General features: G+C 39.7%; 1 long non-coding RNA gene across 1 annotated transcript in view; it reads left to right on the forward strand.

Moving 5' to 3' along the window:
- Positions 1–11,992, forward strand: part of LOC111554442 — a 29,553-nt gene extending 17,561 nt beyond the window's left edge. The window contains exons 2-3 of the long non-coding RNA XR_002735252.2: positions 8,577–8,748; positions 11,860–11,992. This is a non-coding gene — a long non-coding RNA (uncharacterized LOC111554442). The remainder of the gene's footprint in view (positions 1–8,576; positions 8,749–11,859) is intronic.
- The last annotated feature ends 223 nt before the right edge of the window (positions 11,993–12,215 follow it).

The raw sequence follows: 12,215 nt of genomic DNA on the forward strand, positions 1-12,215 counted from the left end.
ATGTGCCACATTTTCTTAATCCAGTTTGTCACTGATGGACATTTGGGTTGATTGCAAGTCTTTGCTATTGTGAATAGTGCCGCAGTAAACATCCGTGTGCATGTGTCTTTATAGCAGCATGACTTATAATCCTTTGGGTATATCCCCAGTAATGGGATGTCTGGGTCAAATGGTATTTCTAGTTCTAGATCCTTGAGGAATCGCCACACTGTTTTCCACAATGGTTGAACTAGTTGACAGTCCCACCAACAGTGTAAAAGTGTTCCTATTTCTCCACATCCTCTCCAGCACCTGTTGTTTCCTGATTTTTTAATGATTGCCATTCTAACTGGTGTGAGGTGGTATCTCATTGTGGTTTTGATTTGCATTTCTCTAATGGCAAGTGATGATGAGCATTTTCTTATGTATCTGTTGGCTGTATGAAAGTCTTCTTTTGAGAAGTGTCTGTTCATATCCTTTGACCACTTTTTGACGGGGTTGTTTGTTTTTTTCTTGTAACTTTGTTTGAGTTCTTTGTAGGTCCTGGATATTAGCCCTTTGTCAGATGAGTAGATTGCAAAAATTTTCTCCCATTCTGTAGTTTTTTTTGCTGTGCAGAAGCTCTTCAGTTTAATTAAATCCCATTTGTCAATTTTGACTTTTGTTGCCATTGCTTTTGGTGTTTTAGACATGAAGTCCTTGCCCATGCCTATATCCTGAATGGTATTACCTAGGTTTTCTTCTAGGGTTTTTATGGTTTTAGGTCTAACATTTAAGTCTCTAATCCATCTTGAATTAATTTTTGTATAAGGAGTAAGGAAATGATCCAGTTCAGCTTTCTACTTATGGCTAGCCAATTTTCCCAGCACCATTTATTAAATAGGGAATCCTTTCCCCATTTCTTGTTTTTGTCAGGTTTGTCAAAGATCAAATGGCTGTAGATGTGTGGTATTATTTCTGAGGGCTCTGTTCTGTTCCATTGGTCTGTATCTCTGTTTTGGTATCCATACCATGCTGTTTTGGTTACTGTAGCCTTGTAGTATAGTTTGAAGTCAGGTAGCATGATGACTCCAGCTCTGTTCTTTTGGCTTAGGATTGTCTTGACAATGCGGGGTATTTTTTGGTTCCACATGAACTTTAAAGTAGTTTTTTCCAATTCTGTGAAGAAAGTCATTAGTAGCTTAATGGGGATGGCATTGAATCTATAAATTACCTTGGGCAGTACGGCCATTTTCACAATATTGATTCTTCCTATCCATGAGCATGGAATGTTCTTCCATTTGTTTTTGTCCTTTTTTATTTCACTGAGCAGTGGTTTGTAGTTCTCCTTGAAGAAGTTCTTTATATCCCTTGTAAGTTGGATTCCTAGGTATTTTATTCTCTTTGAAGCTGTTGTGAATGGGAGTTCATTCATGATTTGGCTCTCTGTTTGTCTGTTACTGGTGTGTAAGAATGCTTGTGATTTTTGCACATTGATTTTGTATCCTGAGACTTTGCTGAAGTTGCTTATCAGCTTAAGGAGATTTTGGGCTGAGACAGTGGGGTTTTCTAAATATACAATCATGTCATCTGCAAACAGGGACAATTTGACTTCTTCTTTTCCTAACTGAATACCCTTTATTTCTTTCTCTTGCCTGATTGCCCTAGCCAGAACTTCCAACACTATGTTGAAAGGAGTGGTGAGAGAGGGCATCGGTGTCTTGTGCCAGTTTTCAAAGGGAATGCTTCCAGTTTTTGACCATTCAGTATGATATTGGCTGTGGGTTTGTCATAAATAGCTCTTATTATTTTGAGATACATCCCATCAATACCTAGTTTATTGACAGTTTTTAGCATGAAGGGCTGTTGAATTTTGTCAAAGGCCTTTTCTGCATCTATTGAGATAATCATGTGGTTTTTGTCTTTGGTTCTGTTTATATGCTGGATTACGTTTATTGATTTGTGTATATTGAACCAGCCTTGCATCCCAGGGATGAAGCCCACTTGATCGTGGTGGAGAAGCTTTTTGAAGTGCTGCTGGATTTGCTTTGCCAGTATTTTATTGAGGACTTTTGCATAGATGTTCATCAGGGATATTGATCTAAAATTCTCTTTTTTTGTTGTGTCTCTGCCAGGCTTTGGTATCAGGTTGATGTTGGCCTCATGGAATGAGTTAGGGAGGATTCCCTCTTTTTCTATTGACTGGAAGAGTTTCAGAAGGAATGGTACCAGCTCCCCCTTGTACCTCTGGTAGAATTTGGCTGTGAATTCGTCTGGTCCTGGACCTTTTTTGTTTGGTAGGCTATTAATTATTGCCTCAATTTCAGAGCCTGCTATGGTCTATTCAGGGATTCAACTTCTTCCTGATTTAGTCTTGGGAGAGTGTAAGTGTCCAGGAAATTATCCATTTCTTCTAGGTTTTCTAGTTTATTTGCATAGAAGTGTTTATAGTATTCTCTGATGGTAGTTTGCATTTCTGTGGGGTTGGTGGTGATATCCCCTTTATCATTTTTTATTGTGTCTATTTGATTCTTCTCTCTTTTCTTCTTTATTAGTCTTGCTAGCAGTCTATCAATTTTGTTGATCTTTTCCAAAAACCAGCTCCTGGATTCATTGATTTTTTGTGTCTCTATCTTCTTCAATTCTGCTCTGATCTTAGTTATTTCTTGCCTTCTGCTAGCTTTTGAATGTGTTTGCTCTTGCTTCTCCAGTTCTTTTAATTGTGATGTTAGGGTGTCAATTTTAGATCTTTCCTGCTTTCTCTTGTGGGCATTTAATGCTATAAATTTCCCTCTACACACTGCTTTAAATGTGTCCCAGAGATTCTGGTATGTTGTATCTTTCTTCTCATTGGTTTCAAAGAACATCTTTATTTCTGCCTTCATTTCGTTATGTACCCAGTAGTCATTCAGGAGCAGGTTGTTCAGTTTCCATGTAGTTGAGCGGTTTCGATTGAGTTTCTTAGTCCTGAGTTCTAGTTTGATTGCACTGTGGTCTGAGAGACAGTTTGTTATAATTTCTGTTGTTTTACATTTGCTGAGGAGTGCTTTACTTCCAACTATGTGGTCAATTTTGGAATACGTGCGATATGGTGCTGAGAAGAATGTATATTCTGTTGATTTGGGGTGGAAAGTTCTGTAGATGTCTATTAGGTCATCTGCTTGGTGCAGAGTTGAGTTCAATTCCTGGATATCTTTGTTAACTTTCTGTCTCGTTGATCTAATGTTGATAGTGGGGTGTTAAAGTCTCCCATTATTATTGTATGGGAGTCTAAGTCTCTTTGTAAGTCTCTAAGGACTTGCTTTATGAATCTGGGTGCTCTTGTATTGGGTGCATATATATTTAGGATAGTTAGCTCTTCCTGATGAATTGATCCCTTTACCATTATATAATGGCCTTCTTTTTCTCTTTTGATATTTGGTGGTTTAAAGTCTGTTTTATCAGAGACTAGGATTGCAACCCCTGCTTTTTTTGTTTGCTGTATTCAGGAGACCCATCTCACATGCAGAGACACACATAGGCTCAAAATAAAGGGATGGAGGAAGATCTACCAAGCAAATGGTTAACATCCTTTTCTTTCAGATTGAGGAACTGTTAGCATTTCTTATAGGATAGGTCTGGTGTTCATAAAATCCCTCAGCTTTTGCTTGTCTCAGAAAGTCTTTATTTCTCCTTCATGTTCAAAGAATACTTTTACTGGATACACTATTCTAAGATAAAATATTTTTCCCTTGAGAACTTTAAATTTGTCATGCCGTGCCATTCTCTCCTGGCCTATAAGGTTCCCACTGAGACGTCTGCTGTCACACCTATTGGAGCTCCTTTGTATGTTATTGTTTCTTTTCTCTTGCTGCTTTTGGGATTCTTTCTTTATTGTTGGCTTTTGGGAGTTTGATTATTAAATGTCTTGAGGTAATCTTATTTGGGTCAAATCTTTTTGGTATTCTATAACATTGTTGTACTTGAATATTGATATATTTCCCTAGGTTTGGAAAGTTCTCTGTTACTATCCTTTTGTATGAACTTTCTACCCCTATCTCTCTCTCTACCTCCTCTTTCAAGCCAATAACTCGTAGATTTGCCCTTTTGAGGCTATTTTCTAGCTCTCATAAACATGCTTCATTCTCTGTTATTCCTTTTTCTTTTGTCTCCTCTGACAGTGTATTTTGCTTCTTTTTTTTCCCCTTTAAACTTTTTTTTTGAGATGAGGTCTTGCTCTGCCGCCTAGGATAGAGAGCAATGGCACAATCATAGCTCACTGTAACCTCAAACTCCTAGACCCTAATGATCCTCCCACTTCAGCCTCCCAAGTAGCTAGAACTATGAGCATGTGCTGCAATACTCAGACAATTTTAAAATATTTTTGTAAAAGTGGGGTCTCACTATGCTGCCCAGGCTGATCTCGAACTTCTGACCTCAAGCAATACTCTTGCCTTGGCCTCCCAAATTGTTGGGATTACAGGCATGAGCCACTGTGCCTGGCCTGACTATGTATTTTCAAGTACCCCATCTTCGAGTTCACTAATGGTTTCTTCAGTTTGATCAATTCTGTTGAGAGACTCTGCTGCATTCTTTAATACGTCAATTGCATTTTTTAGCTCCAGAATTTCTGCTTGACTTTTAAATTTTATTTCAATGTCTTTGTTAAATGTATGTGATAGGATTCTGAATTCCTTCTCTGTGTTATTTTGAATTTTTTTAGCTCCCTCAAAACAGCTATATTGAATTCTCTATCTGAAAGATCACATATCTCTGTTACTCTAGGATTGGTCATTGGTGCCTTATTTAGTTCATCTGGTGAGGTCATGTCTTCCTGGATGGTTTTTATGCTTCTTGATGTTTGTCAGTGTCTGGGCATTGAAAAGTTAGGCATTTATTGTAGTTTTCACAGTCTTGGCTTGTTTGTACCTATTCTTCTTGGAAAGGTTCTCCAAGTATTCAAAGAGAATTGACTACTGTGATGTAAGTCTTTGGTCACTGCAATTGTATCTGCATTAGGGCCTCCCGCCAAGCCCAGTAAAGTTGTGACTCTTGCAACGTTATAGAGGTACTGCCTTGGTGGTCTTGGGTTAGATCTGAGAGAATTCCCCAGATTACTAGGCAGAGACTCTTGCTCTTTTCCCTTACTTTCCCCCAAACAAATTGAGTCTCTCTCTGTGTCTGTGCTGAGCTTCCTGGAGCTGGGAGAGGGGTGACACAAGCCCCCCTGTGACCACTGCCACTGGGGGCATGTTGGGTCAGACCTGAAGCCAGCACAGCACTGGGTCTTACTCAACACCAGCAGCAACCACTGCCTGGCTGCTGCCAATGTTCACTCAAGGCTTAAGAGCTCTTCAGTCAGCAGATGGTGAGTCCAGCTAGGTATGTGTCCTTGCTTTCAGGTCAGTGAGCTCCCACCCTCTAGCCTAGGGTGGGCTGAGAAATGCCATCTAGGAGCCATAGCATGGAGCCAGGAGCCTTGAAATTTACTTGCTGCTTTATCTTACTGCAGCCAAACTGTCATTTAAGCCACAAGACAAAGTCTTTCACAATCCTTCTTCTTCTTTCTTCAACCAGAAGGAGCCCCCGGCGAATACTGCCTGACTATCATCAATATTCACTCAAGGTCCAAGGGCTCTGTGGTCAGCTTGTGATGAATGCTGCCAGGCCTGGGTCTCTTACCAGGGCAGGTGCAGAAATGCTGTCCAGGAGCCAAGGCCTAGAATCTGGGACTCCAGGAGCCTGCTTGTTGCTGTAATCCAATGTGGTCAAGCTGATACCCAAGCTGCTAGACAAAGTCCCCTTTGTTATTTCGTCTCCTTTTCTCAGGCAGAATGAGTCTGTCCCTGTGACCACCACACATGGGAATGTGATGGGTCACACTTGAAGCCAGCACAGCTCTGAGTCTCACCCAAGGCCTACGGTGAGAACTGCCTGGGTACCACTGCTGATTACTCAGGGCCCAAGGGCTGTTTAGTTAACAGGTGACACATCCTGCCAGAACTGGGTCCTTCTGTTCAAAACAGCAGATTTCTTTTGGCCCAGAATGTGTCTAGAATTGTCATCCAAGAGCCAGAGCCTGCAATGGAGGCATCAGGACTCTTTCTGGTGCCCTATTCTTCTGTGCCTGAGCTGGTATCCAAGTTGTAAGACCAAGTCTTTACTCCTTCTTCTTCTCACACAGAAGGAAGTAGTCTCTCCTGGATTTGCAAGTTGCAGTGCCTGGGGTTGGGGGAAGGGTGGTGTGAGCACTCCCTTGGCCACCCTGGCGGCTGTCTCACTAGGTTATATGCACGCCCAGAGAACTGATTTCAAGCCCAGCACAGCAACAGGACTTGCTCAGAAATTGTAGACATAGATGGCCTTTCAAGTTTATGTAGGACCCCAGAGCACTTTAATCCATGCTGGCAGAGCTTGCTGGAACTCAAATTCCAACTGTTCAGATGGGCAACTCTCCTCTGGCTAAGGCTGATTTGAACGCTCTCTGCCTGGGCTCCAGGTGAATTCTGCCTCATGTTGCTTTCCTCTGTGACAGAGCAGCACTGAGTTCAAATGCAAAATCCCACAATCACTTTGTGCTCCCTCCCCCAAATGCACAGATTCTCTCTCAGCGCTATGTAGCTGCTGCTGAGGATTGGGGAGGGGTGGTATTGATAATTTAAGGCTGTCTTTCACGCCCTCTTCAGTGCCTCTTTCCTTGATATGGTGTTAAAACTAGGTACTGTGATTATTGACTTGATTTTTGGTCCTTATGAAGGTGCTTTCTTCTGTGGATAGTTATTCAATTTGATGTTCCTGCTGGGGGGATGATTACTGGAAGGTTCTATCTGACCATCTTACTCTGCCTCTCTCCTCTCTCTTGTCCCACTTTCCAACTTTGGTTCTTAACTCAGGAAACCACTAGCCTGTTCTCCACTTCTGAAATTTTATGTTAAATATGTGCTTAAATTTGTTAAATAATTTTAAATATTGAATGTTAAATAAAGGAATATTAAATGCTCAAAATGTTGAAGTATGTTAAATGTTAACATTGAACTGTTGTTAAAGAAATACAGTAGAATCATATAGTATGTAACTCTTTAGGATTGACTTTTTCCCCACTCATCATAATTCCCTGGAGATTCATCCACATTATTGTACATATCAATAGTTTCTTTCTTTTGATTGCTAAGTAGTATTTCATGGTATAGATATGTCACAGTTTATTTAACCATTCGTCCATTGAAAGTCCTCTGGACTGTTTCCGGTTTTGGCTATTATGAATAAAGTTGATATGAACATTTGTGTGCAGCATTTGGTGTGGGTATAAGTTCATTTCTCTGGGATAAATGCCCAAGAGTACAGTTCCTGGATCATGTGAGTATTTGTGTGTTTTGCTTCTAGAGAAACTACCAAAGTATTTTCCAAAGTGGCTGTACCATTTTATATTCCCACCAACAATGTATGAGTGATTCAGTTATCTTCATTTTGGTACTGTTACCTTTTTTTTTTTTTTTTTTAATTTTCCCCTTCTGTTAGGTATAGAGTGATTACTCACTGTGGTTTTAATTTTAATTTCCCTGATAGCTAGTGACGTTCAACATCTTTTCATGGGCTTATCTTCCATCTTCAGAGAAGTGTCTGTTCATGCTTTTGGTCCATGTTCTAATTGAATTGTTTGTTTATCTTTTTTAGTATTAGGTTTTGAGTTTTAATTTGTTACATATGTAGTGTGCAAATATTTTTCTCCCAGTCTGTAGCTTGTCTGTTTATCGTCTTCATATTCTTTGTTATTCACATAGTCTTTCACAAAGGAAAGGACTTTTCTTAGCCTATGGATGTCAAGTTGAGTTTCAAATCCGTGTAAAGAGCATTTGAGAAACTAGGTGTCTTTGACAGTGCTAGCATAACATTGCTGGGTTATATACAAAACTGGTTAATGTCCAGTAGGGCCATGACTATAACTTTCTTGGTTATCTCTTCTATCAGAAAGAAATTATCTGCATCTCTACTAGATGAGAACTTTTAAGTTCACTTCTACCCCCACAGAGTTGTAAAATAACCAAGTCAATACAAAGTTAAGCTCAGCACTACATTGCAAGAGCACCAAGTAATCTCTTTTGTTTCTTTCCAAGTTTCCAGTTTAATAGTGTGCCAGGAACACAACACTAAACTTAAACCAGTGAGAATCCTCAGGTCTTGAGCTGTAAATGATAGATTTCAAATTCACAGGTAATCAGTACAATCTTTTGGTTCTTGGTAAAATGTTTAGTATGGGGCGGACTGCCCAGGTTGATCAATCAACTGAACAATTGCTAGATATTTTGCTATCCATGTCAGTTTGAAGAGGGCTTGATAAGACTTAGCTTGAAACTTTCCTGGGCAGCAGTTTATAAGCAGGAGAGTGAGTCAATGTAGTAGTACTCTCCACTCTTCACTACTATGCTATTCTGGGTTCCGTTTAAGATTGTTGGAGTCATGCTTTCAGTCTAACAGTCCCTGAAATGCTTTTCCCCCTCATTTCAGAGCCCTCTCATGGGCCACCATGCCCAGTGTGGATTGGCCAGTTAATAAACACCCCTGTGTTCATGACTTTATGACAGGGATAGACAACCCTAATGTGGATCTAAAAACCGTAACCTTGACTTCTCTATTGGCAGGTCCATGCCTCCCTCTTGAGTTTGTCAGTCAACACTGCATGAGATGAAGAGGCAGAAGCCGGAGAGGATACAGGAATAAACTAAGCGAGGACTCCTTCCCATGCACCAGCCTCCACAACCCACAGAGCTCTCCTTTCCACTGCCCTGGAGCCTTTCAAAGGCACAATTCCTGGTGATCTAGACTTCCCATGGAAGAATTAAAAAGATCATATTTATTCATTAAGTAGTGCTTCTGAACCCTTCTCCTCATTGATAACCAAATCCCCGAGGTGGCTCTGCTTTATTAATCAAGATCTTAAACTAACTTCTTCAACTCCCACTTCAGTGACCTGAAGAGGGTTTTTGTTTCTAGAAATGTGATTTCTCCACTGCCTAACTCCTGACATACAGACCTTTTTGTTAGAGTCTCCTTTTTTTATTTTTAAAAAATAAACTGTAGGCTGGGCGTGGTGGCTCACACCTGTAATCCCATCACTTTGGGAGGCTTAGGCGGGTGGATCACCTGAGGTCAGGAGTTTGAGACCAGCCTGGCCAACATGGTGAAACCCCTTCTCAACTAAAAATATAAAAATTAGCCAGGCATGGTGACATTCATCTGTAATCCCAGCTGCTCAGGAGGCTGAGGCAGGAGAATTGCTTGAACCCAGGAGGTGGAAGTTGCAGTGAGCTGAGATCACGCCATTGCACTCCAGCCTGGGTGACAGAGTGAGACTCTGTCTCAACAACAACAACAAAACTATAATATACACATAAAAATGTATAAAATACAACTGTCCCACTGTTTAATGCAAAATGACAAACATGTGAAAACACAAACAAACAAGCAACCTTGTCTAATCAAGAAAGAATATTGCCAGGCCAGAAGCCCCAGTGTGCCCCTTTCCAAACACAGCTCCCTCTTTCTTTCCCTCCTCAGAGGTACCCACTATGTTGACATTTGTGATCATCATTTTCCTACTTTATAGTTTCGCCAATTGTATATTCGTACCTTAATAGCGTAGCTTAATTTTGCCTGTTTTTAAACTTTTTACAAATGGAATCATACCATATATCTTGCTGCCTTCATTCATCGTTATATTTCTGAGCCTCCTCCATTTAGTTGAGTCTAAGTGTAGTTTATATATACACTCATTTTTGTATAGCATTACATGATTACACTATATATTTACCCATTTTTATCCATCCTACTAGTGACAAACATTTAAGTTGTTTTAAGTTTTTGTTGAATAGGAATAGTGCTGTTATAAACATTCTTGGGCATACTTACTGATGCATTGTGCCAATAGTTTCTCCAAGATAAATATCTAGGAGTGGCATTTCTGGGTGATAAGGTATGGATAGCTCCAACTTTATTAGAGAATGCCAAAGAGGTTTGCCAATTTGCTCCCCCTCCAGCAGTCCCCCATTCCCCATGTGAGCAGGAGCATGTTTACAATTCTGGTGGAAACGCCTATGTGGCTTGAGATTTTACATAGTGATTTCTCTTCCCTTTGGCCCTGTGGATCCATGAATGCCTAAGGAAGCCATATTACCTAAGGCCCAGATTGAGTCTAACTCTGCCAAAAGACAGTAGGTGTCAAAGGCATCCTCACTGAGCAGGTAGCCATAAAACCATAACATCAGTGAGACATTGCCAAAGAGAAGATACAATTTTGAACACTTACAATAATTTTGCAAAGCACAGAAATATTCATTGCATCGAAAAACCTTGGCAGAAAACTATTTCAATTTTTTTACATAAGAGTAGGGGTCACATCATAGATATAATTTTGTGTTTTGTGCTATTCCTTTAACAAGATATGAATATTTTTCTACATTCCTACAAAAACTTCCTTGCAAATCAAAACTACAATGATATATCATCTCACCCCAATTAAAACGGCTTTAAGCCAAAAGACTTTTATTCATTATATCAGGCAATAATGAATGTCGGAGAGGATGTAGAGAAAATGGAACACTTGTACATTGTTGGTGGGAATGTAAATTAGTACAACCACTATGGAGAACAGTTTGGAGGTCCTAAAAAAACTAAAAATAGAACTACCAATATGATCCAGCAATCCCAATGCCAGGTATACACCCAAAAGTAAGGAAATCAGTACATTAGAGATATCTGCCCTCCCATGTTTATTGCAGTACTATTCACAATAGCCAACATTTGGACCTAAGTGTCCATTAGCAGTTGAACAAATAAAGAAAATGTGGTACATATACACAATGGAGTACTATTCAGTCATAAAATAGAATGAGATTCTGTCATTTGCAACGACATGAATGAAGCTAGAGGTCATTATGTTAAGTGAAATGAGCCAGGCACAGAAAGACAAACTTCACGTGTTCTCACTTATTTGTAGGAACTAAAATTGAAAACGATTGAACTTATGGAGATAGACAGTAAAAGGATGGTTACCAGAGGCTGGGTAGGGTACTGGAATGTCAGAAGGGGGAAAGTGGAAATGGTTAAGAGGTACAAAAAATAGAATGAATGAATAAGACTTAGTATTTGCTATCAAAACAGGATGACTATAGTCAATAAAAATTAATCATAAACTTAAAAATAACTAAAGTGTATAATTGGATTGTTTGTGACACAAGGGATAAATGCTTGAAGTGATGGATACCCCATTTACCCTGATATAATTATTAAGCATTGCATGCCTGTTTCAAAATATCTTAAGTAACCTATAAATATACACCTACAATGTACCCCCAAAATTAAAAACTTAAAAAAACCCAAACACTTCCTAGTAGTTATTTTATTCACTATGTAATAGTTTGTCAGTAGAGAGACGGTTGGGGCAGGTTTTAATGCCCTCCAATCCTATTCTTCGTTACCCACAAGCAACTCCAAATAAATATTCCGTCTAAGTAGAAAGAGCATTTACTCTATCTAAATGCAGATTTAAGCCCCTGGTCCTCCGTCTTACAAAAGAGTGTACCCCAAGCCCCTACCACGTAGAAATGCTGGCATTCTACTGACTACCAAGAGTATGCCATGACTGACCTAACTCCTACCCTGTTGGTGAGCCTGCAGGTTGTTTCTAATCCTTTGAAATTTTAAATTGTCCATTCACATTGCCATTTTTCTTCTTTTGGGCTACTTCCTTGGCATACATTTTTATAAAAAGGCTTAATAAATGCAAGATAATTTTTTTTCTGGAACTTGATACACAATACTAAAGTGGCATTCCTATTTATATTTGCACCCAGGATGTACAAATTAACATACTGTATTTAACCAGTGTCCTTAGTCAAAAGCTAAGGAAATAATTGGTCCTTCCAGATGTTCAGAGAGTAAGTCTTGGAAGACTACACAGCCTTGAAGAATGCTCACGTCACTCTCCAGGACTGCTTTGGAGAAAACTGTGCTGCTGTCATCAGGAAATACCACTACAGCTTATCTGCTGAGTCTGGGCACTGGCTGATGCCAGGAACTCTGCTGTCATTTCCATCTGAAAATAAATTCTGTACAGCATCTGCACCCTCTCTTTTCCTTCTTCTCTAAGAAAATCTCGATTGGCTATATTTTATTGGTGGGGCCTAGGTTACATGTCTATGTATCTGTTGCAAAGGAGGTTGGGAAAATAAGTTATTTATTTTTCCTTAAGAGGCAGAACTCACAAGAACTTCTCCAAATAT

Source organism: Piliocolobus tephrosceles, chromosome 6, assembly GCF_002776525.5.
Source record: "Piliocolobus tephrosceles isolate RC106 chromosome 6, ASM277652v3, whole genome shotgun sequence".
Lineage (NCBI taxonomy): Eukaryota > Metazoa > Chordata > Mammalia > Primates > Cercopithecidae > Piliocolobus > Piliocolobus tephrosceles.